The 11,160-nt window shown below is 38.3% G+C and overlaps 1 non-coding gene across 1 annotated transcript; it reads right to left on the minus strand.

Annotated features, from left to right (window-relative positions):
• Positions 1-823: 823 nt before the first annotated feature.
• LOC121968777 lies at positions 824-929 on the minus strand. Its single transcript, XR_006108315.1, has one exon. It is a non-coding gene; the product is annotated as a small nucleolar RNA R71 (small nucleolar RNA).
• Positions 930-11,160: the final 10,231 nt, after the last annotated feature.

Below are 11,160 nucleotides of genomic sequence, written 5' to 3' on the forward strand. Positions count from 1 at the left end.
TTTAGAATTCTGTTTTCATAATTTTTGCATATTTTTCTACTTCTTGACAATTTGTTTTGTTGCAATTCTAATTCTAATTCTGTATTCTTTATTTCTAGCATTCTAGTCTAGCTTTTCTCTGTTTTTCTTTTGATTTAAATTTTTTCTTTAGTTTTCTTTTGTAAACATATCTTGCAATATTGTTCTTGTGTATGAGAAGATCAAACTTAATAAAGGAATGAAGAATAACAAGAACTTATAAACACATTAGTTGATTAGAATATGAATTATTCTAGACATTTTTCTTTTTTCCTTTTGTCTTTTCTTTCATGTTTTCATTATGCACTTTCTTTCTTGCAATTTATTTTTTGCATTTTCTTTCTTGCTTTTCATATTACATTTTATTTCTTGTCTTTGATTTTTTAATCTTTTCTTCTAATAATTTTTTCTTGAATATCCATGAGCACTAACATGTCAAGCAGGCCCATGAGAAATTTTTCTACAGCCTTTTCTGCAAGATTTTTATCTCCCATTGTGCAACCTCAAATTGAAGTAGAAAGTTTCCAACTAAATTCAGAGTTAATTTCCATGATACAAGGTCACAAATTTGGAGGAGAAGTATTAGAAAGTCCTTATCTGCATCCTGAAACATTTTTAGAGATTTGTGATATGGTAAAATGTGATGGAGTGTCAGCAAATGCAGTTCGATTGATGGCATTTTCTTTCAGTATCAAGGATAAAGCAAGGACTTGGTTATATTCTCTCCATCCTCAAAGTATCACAAGTTGGGAGCAATTGGAGAAACAATTTTTGAATCATTTTTTCCCTCCTAGCAGAACAGTGTATATAAGGAATTGCATAACAAATTTTGCTCAGGCATATGGAGAATCATTATTTGAAGCATGGGATAGATTCAAGAGTCTTCAAAGATAGTGCCCTCATCATGGTTTTGAAAAATGGTTGATTCTACACATATTATATGGGGGAATTTCTTTCTCAGACAAGAGTTTATTGGATTCATTAGCTGGTGGATCTTTTATGGACAAAAGTTTAGATGAAGCATATATGTTAATTGATCAAGTGACATTGAACCTCCATGAATGGTCGAACATAAGTTGGATGAAATTTCCCTCAAACATTCATGAAGTGCAAGCCATAAATGCTATAAAGCCTGTCAAACAAATTGTAACTCAACCATCTATGAGTCTTGAGAATCACAAGTCACAGAACGGGGAGTTCAAACATTTGGAGGCAAAGATTGAAAGTATTGTTTCGAAATGGTTTAAAGGAGATCTCCCTCTTTCGCAGACAAGATCTAGTGAAAAGTGTGATGATGTTGGGTTATTGATCACACCAACACTAGATAAGTAAATTGGACCTCCTCCAAAAGCTCAAAGGGAATTTGGGGAAAAGGAAGTTCAATCTTTCCCAGGACCTTCACTAAGGGTTCCTTTTCCACAAAGGTTGGTGGGGGTCAATGAAAATAAAGACTTCGGCAAATCCTGTGACACTAATATGGTTGAGTGTAGATTTATGAATGTATATGAAGATGAGGTCTCTTCATGTGAGGATTTTATTGATAATGCAGTGGTAAATAAGTTTTCAAATCTGTCTTCAAATTTTATAGGGTGTTATAGTGACAATAAATTTTCAGACGATGAATGTGATGTGGTAGATCAATTTTAAACTGCAAGTGAAGTTATTGATCCTCTTGTTATTGATTCTCCTATTGAAGATATAGATGTTGGTTTATTTTTTGATGTATGTGTTGTTGATGATGATATGGAAGAATATGTAGGGAGTTATGTTGTGGATGCAACATCTCAAGGATCACCACCTTTGTCCACAAAACCCTTAGAGGTCGTAAGAATTGATCATGTTGTAGAACAATGTGTAGGGACTTTTGCTGTAACGACCACCCTTCTTACTACTACTACTCTCTAAGGATGACCGTTACTTAACTACTAACTCTACTCAACCGGTATGATTAAAAATCACATGGAAACCCTACCGAAAAATTTCGACAAAGTCTCCCCTGTACCGGTGACTTTAAACTGACATACATAACATAATATACACAGCCACAGGCGGCTGGAACACATATCAAACACACAAAAGGAATAACATCACCACGCAGTTTAATGAAATCAAATCATGCAAGTAATGAATAGCGGAAACAAAATAAACATACAATTAACTAACAGCGGAAGACTAAATGACTCATCTAATACATTCTTAATAAATGGCAATCTTAATAAATTCTTAAACTAAGTCCCAAGGCTTCCATAGTCCTAGCATCACACACCATCCGCGCCACCTTGTCGCCTTCCTTTCTATATCTTTTCCTTTCCTGTATCTGCAGTAAGAGGAAGTGTAGTCTATAAGCAAAATTTGCTTAGTAAGCGCTATCTAACTCACAAAATCACGAATGTGCATGTATACGAAAAGAACTAAAAACTATATGCTCTAAAAAGGAATAAAGCATAAACATAACTGCTCATGTCAAACTAATAGCAAAGAAAAGCTAAGAAATCTACTCATGTAATTCTACTCGCTAATCATGCTACTCATCTAATAGGTAAACATGGAACTACTCATCCACTAGATAAACATGGTAGAATAAAGAACTAAACTTACTGAATTCTAAACACCTTCTGAATCTTATTCCACTTGTTTAAAGACTTATTCTTTAATACTTTATACTTATGTAAAACTCGTTTTACTTGTTCAAAAACTTATACTTATAATACTTCAAAATAATAATCAACTTCTCTTGGGCCCGGCAACTGTGCTTTTACTTTTGTAACGACCCGACCCATTCGGCGGCCCATTTGGCGGCCCATTTGGCGACCCTATGGTCGTCGACCGTCGACCGTCGGTCGAGCCGTTACTACTAGGTTATCTAAACCTAGGGACGACTATGGGAGCCCAGCCCAAGGACAGAGAGTCCAATATAGTGCCACTGATAAAAGTAAAATACTTGTTATCTTTTAATACTTCTATATAATGCCTCGGCATTTTCTTAAGCATCTTGTGTGCCAAAATCCCTAAAGTCTTGACTTTGGGATCTACTTAAGGCCTCGGCCTTTTTCTTTCTTTTCTTTATCTTTCTTATATTTTTCTTAAACTCTTAAAAAGAACATAGGCATGCTACAACATAATTAAATTAAAGGAAAGAAAATCTGACTTCTATAAGCATGCTATATCAGAGACAAATCAAAAGAAAGCATATCTAACTTCTTCAAACATGCTACAACAGATTTAAAACAAAGGAAACAATTCTGAGATCTTTAAGCATGCTAAAATGAATGCAAAGGAAACCCCAAACTGCAATGTGAACTGACATAGATATTCCTACTCATTGGAGTTACATAAACTTGATATCTGCATGCATAAAACTAATAAGGAAGGATCTGTATCAAAACTAAGCAATGGAAATGCTAACAGCACAAAACCACTCTACTGCATGCTCATTAAAAGGCATGTTCCTACACATGGCAGCAAAGAAGAAAATCAAATACTAGGATGTTTCATGCTCTCATTTCCGAATCTAAACAACTAAATCTGGTTTTATGGCAGCAAGCTTCAAGATAAACCAAACCTAAGTCTGTTCATGTTATTCTAATAGTAAGGAGAAACATTATAATTCAATACTGCTCGTGCTCTTCTAGTAATAAAGAAACTACACATGCTTAACTAATAACAAATAGAAAAGTCCAACAACATGCTAAATCATAAGTCTAAAGAATCTTTAGGAAATAAAAACAATCTTGAAACCAATCCAAAACTGTTCCGAAGTCATGAAAGGAAGACTAAATCCCTAGCAACAATTCTATATAGCATGATCCAAAACATGAAAGGAAACTAAAGCTCTATCAATTCCTCAATTCTGTACAGCAAGTTCCAAAACAAAGGAAAAATCTAAACTAAGATGCTTCCCAATGCCACTAAACTGCATGCTCCGAATTAAACCATTTCATGTTCTTCCCTGAACCTCACGGCAGCAAACAAAATTCCTAAACATGCTTCACAGCAAAACTCGAACAAGCAAGGAAACACCAAAACAAAAACCCTTCTATCTTCTTTATGTGATTCACGGCAGAAAAACAAAACCAACCATCCTTAACAACATGCTACGAAATCATGGAAAACAAGAATTTGATCAAAAACACAAACCACCTACAATTTATCCCAAAGCTTTCGGAAAAGAAAGGAACAATCGGAGCTATCCTACTGCAGGTGAGTAGCAACTTACCTTGCTGTTCTTGAGCGCACTACCGAAGGAGAAAGGCAGCTCTAGGGTTTCCGAGATACTTGAGTTCCCGGTTCCTCCTCGTGCCCACAAGCTCTCCTCGACGAGAGGATCACAATGGCGTAGAAAACTCTCAGCTTTGATCCTAGGCCGGCTGCCGGAGACCAAAACCCAGCTCCTTCTTCGTCGTCGCCCGAGCAGAAGCGCCGCACGCAGACAGAATCGGGAGGAGGGAAAAGATTAGGTTTAGGTCACGGGACAATTAAGCCTTAAGTTTCCCTTTTATATTCCCGGATTCCATTAACTTCCTTAAATAAAATTTCCTACCTTTTCTAAACAGAATCGGTGGTTGGATCACCTGGTCAGCCGGGATTTGACCGAGCCAAAGGCCGCAGGTTCAAATCCCCAGCCGAGCCTTTTATTCTCTTTTTATTCTGCTATTAACTATTTATTACTTAAATACAATTCGACTCTTATTTAATTAATTAATAACTTCTAGCCCAGTTGGTTAGCCAGGTTTTGCTCGGGTCAGGGGTTGCCGGTTCAAGCCTCAGCTTGGATATTTTTTTGTCGAAACTTCTTTCATTTAGTAAAAATACCAAACGACCTCCAAAAATTGCATAAAAATATTCTATAAATTCCTAAAAATCTCTAGAATTTTTCTAAAGCATTTCTAGATTTTAATAAGAACTTTTAGGACTCCAAATCGTGAAATTTGGGGTGTTACATTTGTAGAGCTAGCAGAGTCTCAAGAATCACCATCATTGATATCATCAACACCTGAGCCAGAGCTAGAACCATCATTTGATTTAGAGGAAGTCACATCTACATGTTTAGAATTTTCAGGTATCTCTCAGCAAAGTAAGGTTAGTATTTCTTGTGATCTTTTGAAAAATTTTATAGAGGTACCTATCATTGACTTTGTTGGATGTGATTTAGTTTTTATTTCTCATTTGGCTTATCTTAATATGATTATGGCTCTATCTTATCTAATATGTTTGTGGGAGATTTGTATTTTCTTTGCATGTGCAGACTTCACTTGGGCTAATAATTGGAAGCTCACATTGAACCGTCTTCGACCACCTGAGAGAACATCAAAGAAGACGAAGATGGAGAGAGCAATATTTCATTTTGTAATTCCTATATTGGAAGCTCCCTCCATAATAAGAGCCCTCGGTAAGAGGGTGTTGAAAAATCTTACCCCTCCAAGAGCGAGATTTAGATGAATTTTATGAGGTGGTCGAGCTAATGACCTTTAACAAGCGCTCCTTGGGAGGCAACCCAAGTTCATTTTCTTTGATTTCATTCATGTCTTTAATTCTTTCTAGTTTTATTTCTTTCGTTATAATAAACTTGTATCCTCTACTGAATTTTTTGTTGTCTATCTTCTTTTATAGGGTTCTAAGGTAAGGAGGAGTGCAACTACATGATGGAGAAGTTATTAACATGGGCATTTGACACGCGTCATTTGGTAACTTCTCTTACTTTTAATCTTCCCAGCATTATTTTTAGTTTTCATTGGGACAATGAAAGTTTAAGTCTGGGGGGGGATGCGTTAGATGCATTTGATTTGATTTGTTTGTTTTTGTTTTTGCTTGTCTTGCATTTTGTTTTGATTTTTTGTGGCATATATCTTGAGAACATCAAACTTCACTTATATGCTTTCTTGTCTTTCAGTAAAAATGTTAGCACGTTCATTATCTTGATTCATGATATTTTAAATGATGCTAGTAGTATGTTTAGTGTATTTCTTTTCTCTATCTTGAGTAGCATGAAATAAGTTAAGTATCATATGGAGATAAGTTTGAAATTTCGCTTGATCTTAAGGATCTTACCTTCATTATACTTGAGCTTGGATAGTTGATATTATTGAATTAGTCATGATTCATCGTGTTTGTTTAGTACTTGATTTCCATGGTGATTTCTCAAACTTCATTTTGGTTACTGGATGATGCTCAAATCATGTAAGCTCATTTGGAAAAAACAAAATATCCCAACATTTGTGCTAAAAGTACATTTGTAAATAAGTTTTGCATAATGTAAATACTTATATATATATAAGTGAACAAGGGATATAAAAAATAGTTATCGTGAGTGGAATCTAGTAAGTCACCCCTTTGAGACCGAGTTAGGTTACTAGGGAAATGACTGTTTAGCTTCTCTTGAGATTGAGTACGCCTTTGAGACCTTGGGTTGATTGAGAAATATGAACCAAGTGTGTGGAGACAGGTAAGCGTGTATCACTGGAAACATTAGGAAATCATCTGGATGACGACTTGACTAGGACAAAGATTGAAACTTGAAAAGTTTGGATCACTTTTTGTACTGTGCACAAGAGACTTATGCTTGAGCCATACTTGACTTGTTTCCATGATCATGCTTGTTAATGAAACTTTTTGATAGAGTTAGGAAAGTACATTAGGGATTATGAATGTATTGTAGAGCATATGAATTAAGATTGCGACATTTTTGCTTGAGGACAAGCAAGAGTTTAAGTCTGGGGGTGTGATGTGCATAGATTGTATACACTTGTTTAGCATGTTTTGACACACATTCACATATTTTGTGCATGTCTTATCTATGCATTTTCATACTTTCAGCTTTGCTTTTAGAATATTTACTTTTTTTTTTCGGAGATCTGCTTTTGTGCATTTTCTGTACGCAGGAGTCGTATTTAAAGAAGAATTTGTGATCGAGGTAAAATCTACAAGATAACGAAAGGAGGAAGACACAATCTTGGAGTGCCACACGGCCATGTCTGGTAGATTGACCTAGGTCGTGTGGTGATGCTCACCCATGCGAGCCTTGCAGAGCCAAAGCAGTACATGGTCGTGTCCCAGACACGATCGTGCAAGCCTTCTAGAGCCAAAGCAATACATGGTCGTGTCCCAGACACGGCCGTGCAATTTTCATAGAAGCCAAACAAGCCCTGGTCGTGTCCCAGACATGACTGTGCATGAGTTCCAGAGCTAGAGGCAGTACGGGCCGTGTAGATCTACACGGCCGTGCAAGGTTGACAGTGGCAGAACATGTCACGGCCGTGTGCATCACACAACCATATGAGAGGGGTAGCGAAGAGAATGACCTAGGTCGTGTCTCACACATAGCCTGGTCTCGGGGTCGTGTGGCGCCCAAAATCTTTTCTCTATATAAGGGTTTCTTCCACCATTTGAAAGGGGAGTTCTCCCTTTTTGGAGAGAACAAGATTTGGGTGATTCCTCATCTTCTTGGAGGGATTTTCCGACGATCTAAGGGCAGATCTTCAACGAATCAACTCCGGGAACGAGGATTGGATCCGAAGATCATTCTTCATTGTAGATAAGGTTTTCTTCCCTTTCTCTTCTTGGATTTTGGGATCAAGATGCTTTGGATCTTCTTGTCTTTGGTTTTCTTTTCTTGTTCTATGGATTAGATCTCTTTGTTCTAGGATGGAGGGAGTATTTGTAATATGATTTGATGTAAACTCTTGTGGATTTGTCAATTTCCTATTTCTATGATTTTGTCTTGTTTGTATCTATTTGATCTTGTGTGGATTGTTGTGATTGGGCTTAATTACCATACTTGATTGAAAGTTTGAGTATCTTGTGGATCTTGTAGAGGTAATTCCTTATTCGATTATCCGAGGGGCGTACGTGATAGACAAGCCCGTGTAAGGACGATTGAGGGACAATCTTGAAGGTGAAATAAGGTTGCTCAAGGGGGTAGGATAGATTGTATGCATTAATCTTTTATATCTTAATATGGGTTGAGAAGTAATGCATTTCTATGTTGATTATCCGAGGGACGCGCGTGACAAGCAAGCCCGTGTAAGGGCATCATAGGAATAATTCCTAATTGATCATATTTAGATATAGATTTTAGTACTAAGCCGATTATCTATTGCAAGAGAGAATCAGCAACCTTCTACAAATGATGGACAATTGAGGAATAAGATTTGATAGATCATTAACATTGAATAACATTACAAAGAAACCAAAACTCCTAGAACATCCTTTATCATAGCCCTTATCCCTGTTTTTATGTTTTTACTTCTATATTTTACTTTTCATAGTTGCACCTAGCTTTTATAAATCAATTGATTAGTTGTTTAGCTAATTTGTATTGAGATATCTTTAGTGCTTATAACCAGTCCCTGTGGATACCATATCTTTCTTTATTACTGACGACATATCCGTACACTTGCGGAACGTTAACATCGGACTAGAGGTGGTGGTGGTCTCCCATCAGCCTGACCGGTCAGAGCTGGGGCCCTCACTTCCTTCTTCCTAGTGGCTTAAGCTTCCTCCACATTAATGTATTTAGCCACATTCCACAACAAGTAGTTGAAGCCCCTCGCAGGCTTTCGGATGAGGACTTGGAAGAAATCTCCCTCCAACAAGCCTTGAGAAAAAGTGCTTATTAATATCTTTTAGGAGGCAGCTGGGACATCCAGCACCACTTGGTTGAAATGCTTAATCTACATTCTCAAGGACTTCTTTGTTCCTTGTTTGAGCATGAACAGACTATGATTGGCTTTCTGATATCTTCTTCTACTAGCGAAATGGTGCAGGAAAGTGTTTCTGGAATCTTTGAAATAAGTAATAGATCCGATTGACAGTTTGTCAAACCATCTTTGTGTCGAGCCAGAAAGAGTGGTCAGAAACACTTGACACTTTATTGTGTCTCTATACTGGTGTAGCAAAATGATGTTTTGAAATTTTCATAGGTGATTCTCCATATCATTATTACCTTTATACACTCCAATAGACAAGAGCTTAAAACCCCTGGGTAGCTTTTCATCCAACACTTCCTGAGAGAAAGACACGCTAGATTGTTCAGCCATTTCCCGAATGGCCTAGGTCTTTCCTTTCTTTGGGCCCTCGGGGGTGAATTCTCAATCAAGGAAGCAGTGCAGCCTTCTTCAAGTGCTAAAAAAAGTGCTCGGGGGAAGTCGTACAGCTGCTTCCTTTTGAATCTTCCCTCCAAGGATGGAGTCCATCCATCGAAGTCGTAGGTTCTCGGCACAGGTAAGAATCCGTGGTTTGTCTTTCTGATGTTGCTCATGCCTTGACGCTCTTGAATAGCTCTTCTTCCTTAGGAGTCATGATGATGTTGATTCTGTCGATATCATCCATCTTCACATTCTAGAATAGGAGGAGAGTTTCCCACAAACAGTGTCAAATTTAATCCTATCCGAAAGCTAAATCGGATAGAGGGGCCAGTGACGAGGGTAGGAATGACAGATAATGTTGATAGAGCCATGACTTGAGATAGGGACCCGACGATGAGCTAGAAACCTCAAACTTCAATTAACCATAGGGAGAGCAAGTGGAAAAGAAGGTACTCATGGTTCTGTGCACACCACAGAGAAAGCATATAAGAACGTTAGTGCAAGAACCAGGGAGACTCTTTGACTCTCAAGTCAGGACAGGAGAAAAGCGAAAAGTGTAGAAAAAAATGAACAGTACAACAGTAGTAGATGAGTATGGCTGTGCCTACCTGGCCAGTGGAGAGGACCCCCCGTTTTATATTGCATCTCATAACCTCTACAATAATGAGGAGTCAGAGAATGTTCAGTGTAAGAGTATGTCGGGTGATCAAGGATGTATGACGGATTTCCATTGAGTAGAGGTATGTTTCGTGGCATGCATATGGTAGAGTATTAGAATATTTCTTGAAAAATAGTCATTATTCCCTGATAGATGGTTATGATTCCCTGATAATGTTGTCTCCTATGCAATAGTCCAACCGGCTAGAAGGCTAACCGAGCGTAGACTGGGAGTCGTGCCCATAAGAAGCGAGGGGATGAGCCCTAGTAGTTTGACCGACTCTAGGGATAACCAGGAGTAGACTGAGAGTTATCTCCATCAAAAGTGAGGGGTTGAACCCTGGGGGGTCCGACCGGCTCTAGGGCTGACCGAGAGTAGAATGAGAGTCGTGCCCATGAGTAGACTGGGAGTTGTGCCTCTGAGAAGTGAGAGGCTGAGCCTGGTGGGTCTGCCGGCTCAGGGGCCGACCAGAATAGATAGGAGTCGTGCCCATGAGAAGTGAGGGGCTGAGTCCTAGGGTCCAACAGGTTCTATGGCCGACCAGGAGTAGACTGGGAGTCGTGCCCATGAGAAGTGAGGGGTCGAGCCTTGGGAGTCCGATCGGCTCCGGGGCCGACTGGGAGTCATGCCTATGAAAAGTGAGGGGCTATGTCCTAGGGTCTGACCGGATCTAGGATCCACCAGGAGTAGACTGTAAGTCGTTCTCATAAGTAGTGAGGGATTAAACCCTAGGGTTCGATCGACTCTGGGGCCGACCTAGAATAGACCTAGAGCAGTAACCACGAGGCACAGGAAGTTGTCCTAGATGATCTGACAGGCTATGGGGGTGTGTCAGTTGGGAACTAAGAGCAATAATCAAGAGATGGGAGAAGACAAGTTCGGAAAAAGTGATCGACATATACTCCTCGATCTTAAATATCACCTCCTTTTAACTTTTGACTACTATATCACCTTCACAATTAATCCCACACTATTCCTTAGATCATCCAGTATACATCGAATCAATGGACATTTGGAGACTTTTAAGATCCCACTCAAGGAGAAAAACGATTAGCCTTTTTTGATCTAAAGAAATTTTAAATAATTTATCAAGAATCTTACCTACTGTTCACCTTGTGATGCACCTCATTGATTTCTCCTTTGGTTTTGACTGCCAAATCCAAAAAACAAATTAAAAAACTTCTTGACAATTGAGATGCATGTAAAGAGCCCCCACCGGTCGTATTGGTACTCGAGTATAGTAGAGTTGCACAATGAGATACATCTAAAGAATCAAAGTCATGAATATAGGCAAGTAATTGAAAGACGCACTTAAATTTATGAAATTTCTAAAAGACATATTTGACTTTTAGATTTACCAATGAACGTGCTTATTTATCATTTTATCCCTTTCATTAATTA

The sequence above is a fragment of the Zingiber officinale genome, chromosome 3B, assembly GCF_018446385.1.
Source record: "Zingiber officinale cultivar Zhangliang chromosome 3B, Zo_v1.1, whole genome shotgun sequence".
NCBI classification, from domain to species: Eukaryota; Viridiplantae; Streptophyta; class Magnoliopsida; order Zingiberales; family Zingiberaceae; genus Zingiber; species Zingiber officinale.